The 18610-nt window shown below is 41.8% G+C and overlaps 1 long non-coding RNA gene across 1 annotated transcript in view; it reads left to right on the top strand.

Annotated features, from left to right (window-relative positions):
- The window catches only part of LOC111875429, a 202526-nt gene that overhangs the window by 60309 nt on the left and 123607 nt on the right, over positions 1-18610 (top strand). Inside the window, exon 2 of the long non-coding RNA XR_002844725.2 lies at positions 9122-9192. This is a non-coding gene — a long non-coding RNA (uncharacterized LOC111875429). The remainder of the gene's footprint in view (positions 1-9121; positions 9193-18610) is intronic.

The following is an 18610-nucleotide window of genomic DNA, read 5'->3' as shown; positions in this document are numbered from 1 at the left end:
AATGCAGCAGTGAACTGACTGTATGATTGTGGTATGTAGGAAAAATAATTTACGGAAATTCTTATTGTTCAGTTCGAAACCCCTTTATCACTGCATATAACTTCCAGAACACTGAAGATAGAGTTATAGGCCTACAAAACGGTAAATCTATCGCTTGTCTTGTAGTGTTGTCAAAGTATGTCTCTTACTAAGAGAGAGACACGTAAGTTACAGCTGTATGTAAACAGAGTGGCCAAGAAGTTGTTTGAACCTCAGAAGTGTGAAGTGACCAATGTAGAACATTACGGAACCAGGGACTTTAATTTAATTCAGGATTACTGGACCCATTTTAGGGCAAAAAATAACGTTATTCCTAAAAGCTATCCCTGTAACAGGCCGTGAAGGCCCATAAAGTTGTGAGACGTTGAGGCTCCCACATTTTCTAAACAATCGCCTCACAGATAGCGGTGATGTCAGCCTTACGCGCCGCCCGCCATTTACCCCAAGGAAGATTCCTGGTACTCATTTCTGTTAGAGGCTGAGTCGACCCCAGGACCATAGTGCGGCTGGAAGGATTAGGTCACCTGAAGAATCTAAACACCTAATTTGAAACCGAACTCGCGACCTTCCATTTTGTAGCGTAGTGGCTGAGTTTACTTAATTAAGCACGCCATGGCGTATGAAGAGTAAACTTATAAGTTCTACCTTTTTTACTTAGGTATTAGATGAAGTTTAGTTAGTTACACGCCCCGGCCGCTTTACCCCCTGGTGGAAGGACCTACAGTACCCATTGGATATGAGGCCTGGTGGACACTGTGTAGAAGAGAAAAATCTCTTTCCCCTGCCCCTAATTGTACCTGGGCCGTTCAGCCCGCAGCCTGCCACAGGATAAGAAAATCAAGGAGCGCGTTGTTACAGGGTAAGCATTCATAATTTTGATAGATAACTTGAGGAAATGACGTCAGAAAGCTTCTTCTTGAAACGTGGTGTAAGGAGTGAGGTGGCACAGGATCCCATCTAACGTCCGTGCTTCGTATGAGCCATTCTGCGCCTCGGTGTTCTACTGCCACAGTGCCCCTTAAGCTCCTCTTCGAGATCAGATTTTCAGACAGGAAGTAATTCCTTTGGTTGTTTTGCTAGCATCAGATTTCAGCGGTTAATGCTGTGATGGTATGAAATGGGCGGGATTTATTTTCTTTGCCTCAAAGATCCACACATATATTGCTGTTTATCTGTGCATTGTTTAATGATGCTGTCAGTCGTTATGATTATATACGAGTAGTTTCGATGTCAGGACTAACTTGGGGTAACGAATTGGCCTAATTTGAATTCTTGTGTTCTTGAATATAACTGGAGGAAAAACCAGGATAATAGGTGACCCGGTCTAGATTCGAACCGAGCACTTCCCGAATGCAATTTAGAAGGGTCATCTCTTGAGCCAATGTTCTCGATGTATTATTATTATTATTATTGAAGTTGTTGCTGTGGATAATATTCACTTCTTAATATAACTTGATTTATGATAATGGAATAATGATGATAATCAAATGATATGAATTACCTTGCTTTGTATTTTGCTTATGTGTGTTTTGTTTCTTTTTCTTTCCTTCTCGCTTTGTAATTGGCCTATGAGCTGAGAAGTTTGCACGTAAAGAAATGAGTACTGAACAGAATAAAATAGAATTCAGTTGGATTACTAGACTTAACGGTGCTGCTGCTGCTACTGCTACCACTACCACTACTACTGCTACTGCCACTACCATTGCCACCACCACCCCCGCCGCCGCCGCCGCCACCGCCACCGATACTATTATTACTGCCACTACTGCTGCTGCCAATACTACTGCAACTGCCACTACTACCACTACTACCTACTACTACTACTACTACTACTACTAGTGTGCTAACTATATATTTCTTTGTGCTATTTCATTCTGTTATTGTCGATAATTATTTTAAGAATTCTTAGGGATCCGAACCAAACTTGCTTGCGTCACCAAGATTTCTTTTTTTCATTTTTTTGTATTCTGAGTTGGCTACACGTGTTTCTTTTTAAAATTTCGAAAGGATAAGTCACGCATGAAGACTTACTATTCTACATTAAATCAGCAGTCTCTGAGGGAACTGCCTCTAGGTAACTCAGCCCTTAACCAACAAAGAATAAGGTTTATTACCATAATGAAAGCCGAGGCCACAAAAGTTTCTGCACCCCAATGTCGAATGCCACGCTAATTTGAATTTAAAGGACATTTGCAGGAAAAGAAGGGTACATTGGAAGGTAGGGTCTCTGAAAGACAAACACAAACAGGACACAGCAAGAAAACTACACTGCACACGCCTCCCTCAATATTTATGGCATTCTCTCTCAGTTTCTGTTTCTCCTTATCTTGTTCTCTCACCCTAGAAAAAACAAGTTTGTTATTTTAGGATTTATTGAGTTGAAAAAGGAAACTACGTTAACTACCTGATTTATTCTTAGGCATATAAATTCTTATCCCCAGTTTCCCCGAGAATTTTTGTGCCAAGAATTGTGTTCACATTTAAATAATTGTAATGTTTTAATTGTATAACATGTGGATACTTGATTACGGTTTCGTTATGTATATACAGTGAATTTTTCCAAACCAATTCAAGTTATGAAGAAAGCAGTCGTCTGGGATTTGGCACCGTGTATACGTGGTGTCAACCGACGTTTCGGAGGAACACATCGCCTCCATCTTCAGGGTAGAAAGAAAAATATAAGAAATCCGCAAGCGAAGAGACCGTGAGAACCGGTAAAAGCTTTTACCATATCCCAGGAGACTGCTTTCTTCATAGTCACCGCCGTGAAAGCCTCAAATCTTACAATTCAAGTTAGTCTGAAATTTTAATTGTAATGGAAAAGTTTGTCATCATTTCATAAAATCTGCGCATGTCAGCGATTAAAGGGAACCTGTTGCCTCCATCTTCACTGTACCCTTTTATTTCAGTCAAATATTGGAAATTACATGAATAATGTAATTTCATGTTACTTGGATGTGCATTTGATTCTATTTGCTAACATAATAATTTAATCTCTGCAGTTTTCATTAAAGGTATGAAGGTATCCTTTCATGAAGAAAGATTTCACTTCCGGTTTGTCTTTGTCTTATTGTGGGACGGGCTCTTTTTGCCGAGTATTATGCCCGTTACGAGTTCTTTCACGAGGATTTACCGGCTTCAGTAATGCTGGATGTTATAGTTAGCAATGGACACTGACATCTAGTGTCTGAAAGAACACAGTGTAACGTGGATGGCGCAACAGGGGGTACTTGACGTAACTCGTGGAAACGCAGAGTTCACGTGACTCCTACTTACTGTTGCGCCATTCACGTTACAGTACCTACATTCTACGAAGAATAAAATATTCAGACCTATATGATGCGTTAATTTTCAAAAAACCGATCTGCTTAACCTAAGCAATAACTAAGCTAACTTGTAGTTTGGAGCCACACATTTCGAATATGGAAATGGCTACACGTTTCAAAAACCAAATCTCTAACTAGTATGTATAGAATTTGACATTTATATTTTGACCAATCGGTTTTTAAATGGCAAGTAAAATGTTACAAAGAATCAACAAACTGAAACACGATAGAAAGCCGAGAGTTGATAACGAGATATGTCAGGTCATGTACACACAGAGCCACTCACCCTCTCTTTATCGTTTTCTCTCTCTCTCTCTGCACTGTTTAAACTCTTTGTGAGATAGTCCAAAAGCCGATAACGTCCACGTTTTGAAAAAATGGTTAAATATCAGGTTATTGAAATTAATAAAAACTAATGTTATATTTCGCTGGTCACGGTAGCCGAGCGGTCTATGGCATTTACTGTCTTCGCTCGCTTGGAAACCAGGATCGTGAGTTTGAATCTCACTCAGGGCATGGATGTTTAGTTTGTGTCTTTGTGTACAGGTAGAGGCCTTGCGACGAGCTGATCACCCGCCCAAGGAATCCTACCGAATGTGTAATATCTAGAAAAACCGAAGTGAACGGAGAAGTTCATGGAGGTAGGCCTAGGCCAACTGGAGCTGTAGTGCCAAGGGAAAAAAATATTATATTTCAGTATCCTGTTGCAGTGGTGTCTCACTCGTTCACTCATTTCCGTCTCTAATGTAACGCAAACCGTTCAGTCACATGCCATTGAAACTACATTCAGCTGCAACATGTTCGGTTCGACCTTAGAAGGCCGTCTTCAGGCAATTGTTCACAAATTGGAACTGCCGCACTGCACCAGTTCGTGTGTCAGCGCATCCCATGCTGTTGCACATCGTCGTTCGCGCGAACCGAATCTAATTATAGACATATATGTAAGTAGGACTACAGTCCACCATATTTTCTCCAAGGATGACCAGAGAAAATTATATAGAACGGAACTTCGGACATTGACCCTCGTACCTACGTATGTGAGGTGCAGAAACTCTCGTCTACCCGGGCACCCAGAAGGTTCATTTCTCATCATGAATGAAAAAAAATAAATAGCTCGATACAAAGGCAAAGGTAAGTTGGCCCTGTGCTTAATTAAGCAAAACACCGTAAAGGCATGTTAGGAAGTAGAGCCTTAGATCCACCCTTCTTGACCTCGGTACTAGATGAAGGTGAGTGGTCAGCTTCGCCTTCCCACCGCTTCACCCCCTGAGAAAATCCCCCGGCACCCATTGACTAAAAGGCTGAGTGCACCCCACGGCCGGTCTGGACGCTGTAGAACAGAGAAAAATCTCTTGCCTCTGCTGGGAATGGAACCCCGGCCGTCCAGCCCCTAGCCCATCGCTATATACCGACTGAGCTATACATATATGTCAGTATATATTCCAGTAAATGAAAACTTCTGAAGATTAGCGCCTGTGCTTTGGAAGAATATATGGAATCAAGAGAGTATACATAGTGTGGTTCCCCTCTACGTGTCCTTACATTTCGTTTTAATTTAAATTTTATTCAGATTCCTGTATATAATTTGAGAATCGCCAGTTTTAGTTTACTACCGGAAGCTCGGAGACGGTGAGTCTGGGTGGAATTGCCCTCGCATCCGGCGAAGTACGTGTTTAGATTTAATTTTTCCTTTTAGCGAGATGGGCTGTATGTGTGCCTTTATCTCAGGTAGGAGGAAAATATTGTACAATATTTATATCTAATTTGTAATATTCATAAAACTAGTTAGGCAAATTAGGATGTAGATCATGATCTTCCGATTTACGAAGTTGAAGACTGCTGCCATCAAGATAAAGGCAGTAAGTTGCCCCGAAACGCCGGTAACCGCTTACGAGAATGCATGAAGTAATCCGAGAGACCACACCCTAAATTTTATCCACCGTGAACGACGTGAGCACAAAAGCTGACGAATCTCCATTGTTAAGATCCGTTACCAGGAAACGAATAGCGAAAGCAGACAAACTTGGCACGTGCTTTAGTGATTTGTAAAGTGTGGGGATCAGCAATGGCGCCATAATTACTTGTAGGGTTACGTTCTGTAAGTGCTCAATAAATCGAATCACCAAACCAAACCCCGTCTATTGTCACACTCCCTAACGTAGCACTATGTTCATATTTCGCCACCAGAATAAATCCACGATAATCATAATGTAAAAAAAAATGAAGAGATAAAGCTATCCTGTAACAGGCCGTGAATTCCCATATAGGGTTGTGAGACATCGAGACTTGAACACTTTCTAGACAATCCGCTAACAGATGGCGGCGAGTTGTTAGCCGGCCATCTTTTACTCCTAGGGAGATAGATTCCTGGTACTGATTTCTGTTAGAGGGTGAGTCGACCCCTGGGTCATAGTGCGGTTGGAAAGATTAGGTCAATTGAAAAATCCAGTGACCTAATGACCTTCCGGCTTGTAGAATAGTGTTTCAATCATCTATGCTACCGCGTGCCCCATAAATAAATATAAGTAATAAATCCTCCGTAAATGATTAGGAATGAAAACGCCTTGGGTCGACTGTAACTGCTAGGCTAAACACAAATCAGAACTCAAGAGCAGGTTAAATTCGGAGGACAGCTTGGGTTAGATTCTCGACAATTCAAGATTTTTCTCTACTTCACAACGTCCGGACGGGCTCTGAGGGCCATCCAGTGTCCCAATGGGCACATGGAACTCTTTTCCAGGGAGTAAAGCGGCAGGGGCGTGAAGTTGACCAATCATCTCTATATACTGCCGAGGTCAGAAATGGTGGAGCTGTACATCCACTCCTCCATAAGTCTTCAAGGCATAGTGCTAATTACACATAGGGACAACTTTATCTTACGGTTTACCTCCTATATTAAAATATAAAATATTCCATTATTTTTTGTGGGTATGAAATTTGGTTTCTCACATAAATGGAAGGCCACACATGAGAGTGTTTGATAACAAGGTACTAACAAGAATATATGGGGCCCTCTTGGCCCTTGCACCGCGACCACAGTGATCTATTGTGCCTACAGAATATATGGACATGAGGGATAGGAGGGGAGAGGACCTTAGAGGAAACTGCAGAATGGATGCTTCCCAGTTTGTATTCTTCGCCAGTTTCCCTTGAGTGTAATCAAGAAATAAAGGGCCAAGCATGCAGCGCACGTGTGAGAGATGGGAAACTTATACAGACTTTTAATCGGAACGCCTGGAGGGAGGAGACAACTCCAGATATTTCGGCATAGATGGAAGGATAATATTAAAACGAATCTTAATTAAATAAATTAGTGGTATATGAATCAGTGCATTCATCTAGCACAGGTTAGAGGCCAGTGGAGGATTCCTGTGAATAGTGTAATGAACCTTCAAGTTCGATAAAAAGCGGGGAATTTCTTGACCAGCTCAGTAACTATTAGCTTCTCACGAAGGAATCTGCCACACGGAGTTGTTATATTAGTCAAATCTATAAATAATAAATGAGATACACAATGTATTACATGCATTAAAATAAGGACGTCTCGTGTTCGAGAGGTTTTGTAAGTGTTCCCCATGATACATACGCCTCAGGCGAATTGAAAGCGTTGAGGTACTTTAATTTTGAGTTGAAGTACCGTACTTTTTGGGATCTGTTCACTCCTTTGTTAATAGTCCCCGTGATTTGCATTTATTAAATGAGCAGGAAAGAATATTATGTAAATTCTACCTATTGCCTTATGTAGAATGGTTATGCGGCGAGCTATAACCATCTACCATAACAGACAAGGAAGGCGTCGGTATGAAGGCAGAATTACAAGCAATCTCGTAATCTTTCATCATAACTGTCTCTCAGCAGCGGCTGGCTTACTGTAGACTTGGGAAGTTGTGTTAAGCTGCCACTAAAAATAGTTTTAATTGAAAAAGAGAGAGAGATGCTGCCCGTAACATTGTCACGTGTCACAGTGACTAAGATGTCGGTTTGGATTGACAATTGGATTTATTGGATACCTACATGTCGTAACTATAATTAATTATTACACTATTGCTGTTTCACACAGTTTACAATCACTCCAGTAATTCTTCAGTCTATATGCACCAATCTTCACGGAGTTATCACACAGGAGCTATAACAGTCTCACTGACTTAGACACCCAGAATATTACCCATAAGTAAACGCTTCTAATCACACGTTAAGTCTCCCCAGGCCGACGTCTAATTCTTCTCTACTCTTAGTTCCAATTCGCTCTGAACTTACAGCTCATGGCTGTCGTTATATAGCCGCGGAGCGGACATGGACCTACAGTAAATACATATCACGTGATCTCTATCCAGCCAGTCTATCGGCGTGTCCGTCGGATTTACAGAAAACAGCTTCCTCTATTGTTGCATGTTGGACCGTGTTTACAGAGCTGTTGCCTGGCGACGCGTTGATCGAATCCGTTACAATATTCAGCACTGCCCAGCTGTTCCTGAGGAAGCCTGCAATATTCTATCTGAAGTATATACAAGTGTCAATAATACCGATTTGCTCACAAATATCTTAAAGCTGCCGATTTAAGGCCAATGTTCGTATCTGGAATATAAAGTAAATTCTTACATGTGCTAGTGCTCAGAACATCTTGTCTTCAACCACCTGTTTTATGTCGCTGAATTTTAGTTTCTGAAATACTTAATACGAACTCGTACTCACCAATAGGAAGACCTTCTGAATTTTGAAGCCATATAGTTGGGTTTATCTGTGCTTGAGCCTAGTTACTTGTTGGTTTCTTGCTTGGTTTACTCTTCGTCCCTGAAAATGGGGGAGATACAGAAAAAGAACTTTGAAATGTAACGCTTTCTGTAGGCATAAAATAGATTTATAAGTTCGAAGTAATATAAAATCAAAAGTACCCACTGTTTATGGAAGCAGTCATAATTACAAGACCAGATCATAGTGGAAGATTAAAAGAAACAGTTCTTGAGTTTAAAATGAATTTGTGAATTTATTTGGTTCTGAAACTTAATGGTTTGTTCTTATCCAAATCAGTGTATTTACCTTCAAATAAATATGGCCGGTGTGTGATTCTCCGTAATATTAAGATTTAGTCACTTGTTCAATCAAAACCTGAAGGTTGAACAAAATTAATATTAATTCCCAGTCCTGAGCCAGATTAACACACTTTTCCATTCTGACACCTTACATCCCTAAGATTCTCCCCCCCCCCTTGGCACTACAGCCCCAGCGGGCCTAGGCCTACCTCCATGAACTCCGTTTCACTCGGTTTACTAGATCTTACACATACAGTAGGAATCCTTGGGCGGGTGATCAGCTCATCGCAAGGCCTCTACATATAGACAAACACAGAAAAACGCACACAAACATTCATGCCCTGAGTGGGATTCGAACCCACGATCCCGGCTTCCGAGCGAGCGAAGACAGTGCATGCCTTAGACCGCTCGGCTACCGTGACCGGCACTTCCCTAAGATACTGGATTCCAGTTTCCACAGCAATAGTTTATTCATCATTAGAGACACATTACCACACAACATTTCAATACCTGCAATAAATAGTTCCAGTGTCAGCGACATGTTGGTGTTGTTGCTCGTAGGAAATTAAAAGCTGGATTGCCTCTAGTGACATGATGTTCGTACCAAGTTTTATAAAAAATCATCACTATATTCAGATATTATTATGGGGAACAGATATGGCGATATTATTTAAAATAATTTTGATACGTAAATGATATTAACTTTCAATTTGTATACTTTTGCAGGAACGATCAATGATGGTTGGACTGTCTATTTTACGTTGGCGCCAATGATTGCTGGAGGTGGTCTTCCGAAAGTAAGTTTCTTAGCATGACTAATTATTCTGCTGCTCGAATATATTGACGTTTGTGACCTCTGTAAACTTATAATTTGGGAAAGATAAATAAACACGCAGAAGGACGCATCGACATTTTCTCATGCCGCATCAGGAAGAACAATTGAAATAGAAGTTATTTTCCGCACAAAATAAAATGAATCTGAAATACGCCCCTAAAGTTCGCGCTGTTTATTCTGACTTGGGAGTCTGTTAGATTTGTAGGTTGTTTTATTCAGACTGGTATCGATCGATTGAGGAGTTCACCCAGCGATAGGGAACTTGTACCTTCTTGAAATCTCGTCGGAGATCCGCTGTTCTCTCAGATTTTTGTATTTTAGTTATGTCCCTCAGTGTCATTATCGTAAAGTGCGCCAAAACAGGCTCCATTATGACTCATCTCAACGTCTACCAATTTATCCTGACAGTTGTTACGTCCTCTCATCCAACTTCAGTGTTTCTTCAAAGCCAATGCAGTCAACCAAGCAGGTCGGTGTACTGGCAACGCGCTAGACCTATATTTGGAAAGTTGTCGGAATCTCTTCTTGGATACAGGCTGTCGTTAGTGGTTTTGCTCAACCGTTCCAGAGAAATTCCGGGATAATACCGCTATTAGCCCACTACTGCTTACTATTTGAAGCCGTAAACTCTGAAATACATAAAAAAGATAAACCGCAAAAGGGAGATTTCAAACCAGGAGACTGAGAACCGAGCTCTCTTTCATATATACCAGCATTATTTTAGGGGTTTACAATTGTAATGCACGAAATATAAAAATGAACCCACAATTGGAATGTGACGTCCATCAATTCCCCAGTATGTTTCACTTTGGAAATTCCTTAAGGATGAAATTTGGTATTGGAGTGCCGTGCTAACGTTTACATGTGAATTTTATTTTGGTGTCCGTCGGTTCTTTACAACTTGCGCTTACATGAAACTGTACCGGGAATAGAAATTAGCTGATATTCTCAGGGATATATCATGGATATTTCATTAAGGCCTATAAATTTTATTTCCATCATTTTATACTCGTATAGGATGAAGGTAAAGGTTTACAGTTTAAAACAGTTTAAACAGGTAAACAGTTTAACAGATAACTAACTAAACCAACTCGAAGAAGCTGAGCCATTCTTGAGAAATCATCAGCTATTCACCTACTCAAGAATTTCCCAACATTTTACGGAACCCCAAGGTTCAATACCGTGTTTACAAGAGTCATCCAATGATCCCTATCCTGAGCCAGATAAATCCGTCCTTAACATCCTATACTATCTACCTAAGATCATTTTTAGCATTATCTACCCATCTGTGTTTTGGTCTTCCCAGTGGTCTCTTTCCTTCTGGCTTTCCCACCAATATTCTATAGGAATTCCTCTTCTCTCCCATTCGTGCTACATGCCCTGCATTATTCTACTTATACACATACTTGGAGAAGAGTACAAGTTATGAAGCTCATGTTAATGCAGTTTTCTCCAACCTCCTGTCACTTCATCTCTCTTCCTCCAGATATTCTCCTAAGCAGCCCCTTCTGAAACGCTGTCAGTCTATATCCCTCCCTTAATGCCAGAGACCAAGTTTCACACCCATACAAAACAACAAGCAAAATTATAGTTTTTATATTCTATTTTTTATGTTTTTAGACAGCAGACGAATTGACAAAAATTCTGGACAGAAAGGTAGCAAGCATTACCTTAATTCAACGTCTTCTTAATTTCCGTATGAATCAAATTTTGATTTGTTACTGACCTTCCCAAATATCAGAACTGTGCCACGTTTTCAAAACATCTGTTAGCTATTTTTACGTCATGATTCTGTCTCGCATTCTGGTTACGAGAGAGTAACTTAGTTTTTTCTGTGTTTACTTCTAGACCAACCTCTTTACTAGCGTCAAAGTTTTGTGTTTTTCTTCATGGTATCTACATTATCACCCAGTAGATGCACATCATCAGCATAGACCAGCAGACCATATCTGTCTGATCTGCTTCAGAACCAATTTGCCCGTATAAAAAGGCAAATTTGTCCCTTGCTTAACTAATTAAGCACTACGCCATGAAGGCGTATGGGGGAGTTTATGTATAGGAGCACATTTTCTTGACCTCGGTACTAGTTGGTGAATAGTGAGCTTCACAACCCGGCCGTTTTACCCCCCGGGGAAATTGCCCCCATTACTCATTAGATAGTAGGTTGGGTGGGCCCCAGAGCCAGTCTGGACGACGTTAAGAAGTGAAAATTCCGACCCCTCGGTAGTCCAGCCCGTAGCCAGTTGCTATACCGACTGAGCTATCCTGGCTCCCAGTTTCGCCATGTACGCATTTTACTATTATTGTTCCATCGGTAACCTGTTCTAGGGTGTAGATCATTAGAGAGTAATTGAGGAAGCCCAGTGTATGTTGTTGTTTGGAGTATTGGAACACCCCTGCAGCTCATAAGCAGAGCAGTATCCCTGGGGTTTACGGCAGTGAACTGTGGATTTCTTGCTCAGTTTTGGGCTGGCAGAAGTAGACAGCAAGGCTTCATCTCTTTGTAATATGTAAAGTGAAGCTTCTGTCCCAAGCTATTAAGGACGCAAGATTGTGCCGTTCTGAATGAAAGTATTCTCGTCTATTCTTGTGTAGAGGAACTCCGCTACGCTTGATATATATGGAAATCCGACGTGTCCTAAGCGTTTCCATTTCGGAGTCGATATTGTCCTGACGACACTTTGAGAATACCAAGTAACCCTGGCTTGCTCGCTTCGCATCCGAATTTGGAACTTATCCCCGACGCGTGTAATATAAAGGTGATGTCCCACAAGGTGAAAGTGGCAGAGCTAAGCCGATAATGTGGATTAAAAGAAGCAGCACAGGTTCCTGAAAGTGCTTTCCATCCAACAAATTAATTGTTGTCTCTCTGTAGGCTATAAACAAGACAATTTGTAAATAAACGAACTTCATGGAGGTTAACAGAATTTAAGCCGATCAAAGTGGCGGCACGGTCTAAGGCATGAACTGTCTTCGCCCGCTCGAACTCTGGGATTGTGGGTTCGAATCTCATTCGACTCATAGATGTCCAAGTGCTTTTATTCTATGTTTGTGTTGTTTTGTGTATAGGTAGAGGCCTTGCGAGGGGCTGATTCCCCGTCCAAGGAGTACTACCGACTGTATATAGGATTAAGAAAGTGAAAAGCGGCCAAGGCCCGACAAAGGGCTATAGAGTCATGGATGGAAGGATAGATGGATACAGATATAGATATTGATAGATATAGATAGAGAGGCGGGCGGGCAATAAAGTAAAAGAAAAGTAAAGGTATCCCTGTAACAGGCCGTGGAGACCCATAGGGTTTTGAGATGTTGAGATTCCCACATTTTTTGGATAATCGGCTCATAGATGGCGGCAAGGTTGTCAGTCCTACTCGCCGGCCGCCCTTTGCACCTAAGAATATTCAAAGAACATTCCTGGTACTCATTTCTGTTAGAGGCTGAGTCGAGCCTAGGACCACAGTGCGGCTGGAAGAATTACGTTGATTGGAAAAACCCAATTACCTCATCAGGGTTCGAACCCGCGACCTTCTGGCTTGTAGCATAGTGCCTCAACCAACTACACTACTGCGTGCCCACGCAGGCAGGCAGACAGATTTTAATACTAGTCAGAATGAAGGAATGTTAAATGTTAGTTTTAGCTGTGCTTGTTCATGTCTGTGTATTGTTGGTTATTGCTCCCGTAACTGGTAAAGGCAAAGGCAAAGGCAAAGGCAAAAGCAAAATTGTCCCTGTGCTTCATTAATTAAGCACTGTTCCATTATGAAAGGTGTGGGAGTGGAGGTATAGCTCCGCCATTCTTGACCTCAGCAGTAGATAGAAGTGAGTGGTCAGAGTGATGCCCCGGCCGCATTATCTCCAGGAAAGAGCCCCCAGAACCCACTGGCTTGGAGGTTGGATCCTGTGGAGTAAAGGTAAATCTGTTTTCCCCTGCCTGGAATCGTACCCCAGTCATTGAGCCCGTAGCCTGTTGCTATGCTGACTGAACTCTTGCATATCCACCGAAATTCAGTTACACCGATTTAACGTAAAAAAGGGGGACTTTGTTCCTGTGCTTAATTAAACACTACCATGAAGGCGTGTGGAGGAGTGAGGTAAAACTCTACCATTCTTGACCTTGGCAGTAGGTGTAGTTGAGTGGTTAGCTTCACGCCCCTGCCGCTTTAACGCTGGGGAAATCGCGCCCGGTTGCCATTGGATAGGAGGCTCAGTGACCGGAGAACCAGACCGGACGCCGTGGAGAAGAGAAAAATCACCGACCACCAGGGCCGAAGCCCGTCGCTCTACCGAACGAGCCGTTCAGACCCCCGTTACAATACTTTAAGAAGTAATATTAATTAAATGTGATTAAGGCGATCCACTGGGCCGGTCACGGTAGCCGAGCGGTTTAAGGCATGCACTGTCTTCGCTCGCTTGGAAACCGGGATCATGCGTTCGAAACCCACTCAGGGCATGGATGTTTAGTTTGTGTGTTTGCGTTTTTCTGTGTTTGTGTACAGGTAGAGGCCTTGCGACGAGCCGAGTCCTACCGAATGTGTAAGATCTAGAAAAACCGAAGTGAACGGAGAAGTTCATGGAGGTAGGCCTAGGCCCACTGGGGCTGTAGTGCCAAGGTGGGGGGGAGGGCGAGTCAATGAAGGAAAATAGAGTGGTCGGTGCATGTTGTAGGGTTGGAGGAGACGAGCAGTGGATGTAGAAATCTTGTCGAAAACCCGGAAGTAAAGCGGTAAGTTTGGACATGTAGAAGGAATGATAATATTGTGGCCTGTATGCCGAATATAATAGATGTTAATGGAATCAGTTGACAGTTTTTGACGGAGCAGAAACCTTGATAAATTAATAGTTCTTCACCTGGTCAAGAAATCCACATTTTTTAAGAATCTTAGAGGTTCATTAACTTGTTCACAAGAGCCGGCTGCTGGTCACTGTCCACACTTAGATCTGTTCCTCACAATGTTCGAGTCTTGGCCTGAAGTGTCAGTACGATTTGCTTCGCCGTAATGCGAAGCGGTGTAGTGGAGGCGGGTGGCACTTTGAACCAGTCTGCAACAACTTCTACACAATTGAACCAACTGCCGCATTTGTCATGCTACGTTAAATGGCGCACCGAGGTTCAGTAATGGCTCTGAATTACAGTCTGCGCTCAAAATAATTAAGTTCTTTTTTTTTCCACTTAGAGAATCAGGAAAAGGTGCACAGACACTGCACCACCCGAAAAATATGTGAATATTTTTGTGTTCCACTTGCAGGGTTTTAGAGAGGGAAACCGGAAGGAAAGACGCCACTAGGAAGACATTAAACATAGGTGGGAGAACAGTAGCACAAGAATCTGAGAGGAAATAATTTCCTGTTTTCTCCTTCGATACGATACGGACCGAAAAGAAAACATTAGGGGTGACACACAAACGGCAACGTGATCTCACAAGCCTCCTAACAAGTGTTAAGGGGGATACACAAACAGGCAGCAGGCTGATCTCATACACCTAAACAATCAGTGCAATACAGACAGTTGGACAGATACAGCAATGTGATACAAGCCTCCTTTTATTTTTTCCGAAATAAAGAAAGTAGGCTAAAAATTTGTGTTAGAGAAACAGGATAGAGTGGAATAATTTGACTCAGGAAAAGGAAGAGCGTCGGCCTGTTACGAACAGGGGAATGAACCTTGTGGCTCTATAAAATTTTTGGAAATTCTTGAATGGCTGAGCAACTGGTAGCTTCTCAACAAGGACCAGGTCCATGGACTTCGTTAGTTACTAAGTTTGTTACATATTGTAGTCCTGAAAGTGGCGTCTTCTAATCAGGTCGTGAGTAGCGAAGTTTATACGAGACTACACGGCGGCACATCCAAGGAGACAGTCAACTTCATAGTCTCCACCGTGTGAACTTCAAACCTTAGGAGTATCACATGTTATTTTTCCATGGCGAATTCAAATTGGTTTATTTCGCTTATAATCGAATGAATATTTATGCCCATGTTCACAGTCGGTTTCGATATATCGCCTTCGAGCAAGCAAGAGACTGGGAATGCCTCTTCTTCCAGAATTGAATAAGAGCATAGTGCATATCTTGAAATATGTACAACAGATTTGTGAAAAATTTTGTCCGAAAATGAAAATTTCTGACCTTAATGTGTTCTACATAGGACAAGCAGGACTAAACTATACTTACAGTGTAAACAGGAAAAGACATGACACAGGCCTATTCACAATTCGACATAAATTTCTACCTCCAGCAACAATACCAATCTTTGCCAGCGTTGATCAATTTCGGACAAAAGAAAACTGGAATTCACGTACATAATCGAATTCGTTCTACTTTTCATGATTTTTATAGCCGTACTTTGACATATATATATATATATATATATATATATATATATATATATATATATATATATATATATATATATATATATATATATATATATATATATATATATATATATATACACCCACCAAGTTTTAACTGTAGTAGCTGGCAGATTTATTCTTTCAATTGTTATTATCACCAAAACAACTACTCCAAATACAAATTATTATAAATAGACACAGGCCTACGCAAAAGATTAATAGCATAGTAGGTGTACGTCCAAATGTGCTTGTGATTCCAATAAAATTAATCATATAAAATATATCTTTTCTTAACTGACAGAGGAGAAAGCTACTTTGAAAGGTACTACAGTAACGGCTCGTCTCCCTGGTTCCGCGGAATAAAAATGAACCGCCGTGCCTTAACGTCAATAAACCGTGTGAGAACAGGCCGCACCAGTTTTAAAGCACGCCTAAAAAGATTAAACACTGTGTCCAAGGCAGAATGCTAATGTGGTGATGGGCTCCAAACGGAGAACCTATCTTCTGGGACTGTGAACTCTACGAGGACCTTAGAGCTGCAATGATGGACACTTTGTCTGAGAACAGCAAAAAAGAATACAAAAAATCAGTTACAGAGCTCTTAAGGTTAGAGTAAAAACATTTTGTGCAAGGAGTTTGGGATTTCATGAACAAAATTCCTATATTTATTAAAAAGAAGTGCATATATGCAAAATATAAACAGTATATTCTTAGAGTTGAGTTAAAAATATATTAGAAAATCGCGGGTTGACCGCTATGATAGAACAACATGATTAGAAGACTGTGCTGCAGAGGGCCGGATGGGCATTGCCTAGGCCTTTTTTGTACATACATGAGTTCTTCAAAATAAAAAAGAAAAGGTTGTATCGTTATAGTGTCCACATTTGTTGATTAATATTTATTGCTTACTTACTCTTATGCTGGTCACAGTAGCCGAGCGGTCTAAGGCATGCACTGTGTTTGCTCGTTCAGAAGCCGGGATCGTGGGTTCGAATCCCACAAGGGCATTGAAGTTTGGTATTTGTATGTGTTTATTCTGTGTGTGTGTTGTCCTGTGTTTAGGTAGAGGCCTTGCGACGGGCTGATCATCCGTCCAAGGAGTCCTACCGTCTGTAAAAAGATCATGAAACTGAGAAATCAGCCCTATGCTCCACAGTGGGAGCGAGAGGAAAAAAAGAAACTTTTATTCTGTACTGTCTTCGCTCGCTCGGAAGCCGGGATCGTGGGTTCGAATCCCACTCAGGGCATTAATGTTCAGTGTGTGTGTGTGTGTGTGGGCGTGTGCGTTTTTCTGTGTTTGTGTGCAGGTAGAGACCTTGTAACGAGCTGATCCCCCGCCTAAGGAGTCCTACCGAATGTTTAAGATCTACTACCACAGTCAATAAGTTCGTGGAATGGCCGCAAAGTGTCGCGCGGGAATTTATTGCCGATATGTTTCAGCTATATGAACGTTGGCAATGCTTGGTACCATTCAGTCCAGACCCTTTTGTCTTCTCGTCTGCTGTCCAAAAACATAAAAATTAGAATATACAAAACTCTAATTTTGCCTGTGGTTCTGTATGGGTGTGAAACTTGGTCTCTGACATTAAGGGAGGAACATAGACTGAGGGTGTCTGAGAACAGGGTGTTGAGAATATTTGGACTGAAGAGAGATGAACTGACAGGAAGCTGGAGAAAACTGCAAAATGAGGAGCTTCATAACTTGTACTCTTCTCCAAGTATAATTAGAATGATCAAGTCAAGGAGGATGAGGTGGGCAGGTCATGTAGCACGAATGGGCGAGACGAGGAATGCGTATAGGGTATTGGTGGGAAAGCCAGAAGGAAAGAGACCACAGGGAAGATCAAGGCGTAGGTGGGTGGACAATATTAAAATGGATTTTAGAGAGACAGAATGGGATAGTATGGAATGGATAGATCTGGCTAAGGATAGGAACCAGTGGAGGGCTCTTCTGTACATGGTAATGAACCTTCGGGTTCCATAAAATGTTGGGAAGTTCTTGAGTAGCTGCATAATTGGCAACTCCATGAGTAAGTAAGTAATATCAACGTTGGCAGACTTGCATGGCGGCCAACGGCTACTATTTTGAGGGCCGATGTGGATCTGCGTAAGTGCATGTGAATACCTTGTAATAGGATGCGATAGAACCACATTCCACGAACTTAATGACTCTACCACTCAGTAAACTGAAGATAAAGGGGAAGTTTCAAGGGGGTAGGCCAAGGCAAGATTGAGGCTGTAGCGCCAAAGGGGATGAAGTTCAGTATAGCACATATGTGGCTACTTTTCAGGACGTTTCAGGGCCATGGTGTGAATATTCAGTGGAAGTGTGATTGCGAAGTGCCCATCGAGGGCCGTCAAAAGTGACAGAATACCACAATAAAGTACTGTAAAGTGCAGTGGTACCAAGTATGACGCTGAAAAATGTAACCATTTCCCTTTTAATTTTCAGCAGGCTTTATCTTGTTGTTGTTGTTGTTGTTGTTATTTGTAGAGGGTGGGTTTCCCCATGCACTTAGACCAGATATTGGTCCATTGTGCGTCCCCCTGTGACATTCTACCAGTCTCTATTCCCTACCGGTACTGGTGCATGCCATCAGTCCCGACTCAGCCAGCGAGTTCGGCCTCTACTGGCTCAGCGGTATCTCGATGCTTCCTCCCTCCCGGAGGACTTGTTCACTGAATTTTTCCGCTCTTAAAAATTCCACGACCTCCGCCGGGTTTGAACCCGCGTACCTTGAGTCACGAGGTGGGAACGTTACCCCTAGACTACGGAGGCCGCTAGCCATTATGTTAGTACGAACATATGCAACTGAGAAGAACACACTTAACCATATCACGTGACATGTCTTTATCAACAGATATGGCCGCAGTACTAAATGAAGCATTCATAAGAAACTATTATTGAAAAATACCCGGCGAATTCTTTTCTATCATTTCTACTTCCTTTCTGCGTTGGGTTTCTGGTCCATTGTTATACTAATTAGATTGCAGGTCCCAAAGGAAACCTGCTTATTAACTCCGGTAGAA

Source organism: Cryptotermes secundus, unplaced genomic scaffold (assembly GCF_002891405.2).
Source record: "Cryptotermes secundus unplaced genomic scaffold, Csec_1.0 scaffold229, whole genome shotgun sequence".
NCBI lineage: Eukaryota > Metazoa > Arthropoda > Insecta > Blattodea > Kalotermitidae > Cryptotermes > Cryptotermes secundus.
This window is presented reverse-complemented; position numbering and strand designations above follow the sequence as displayed.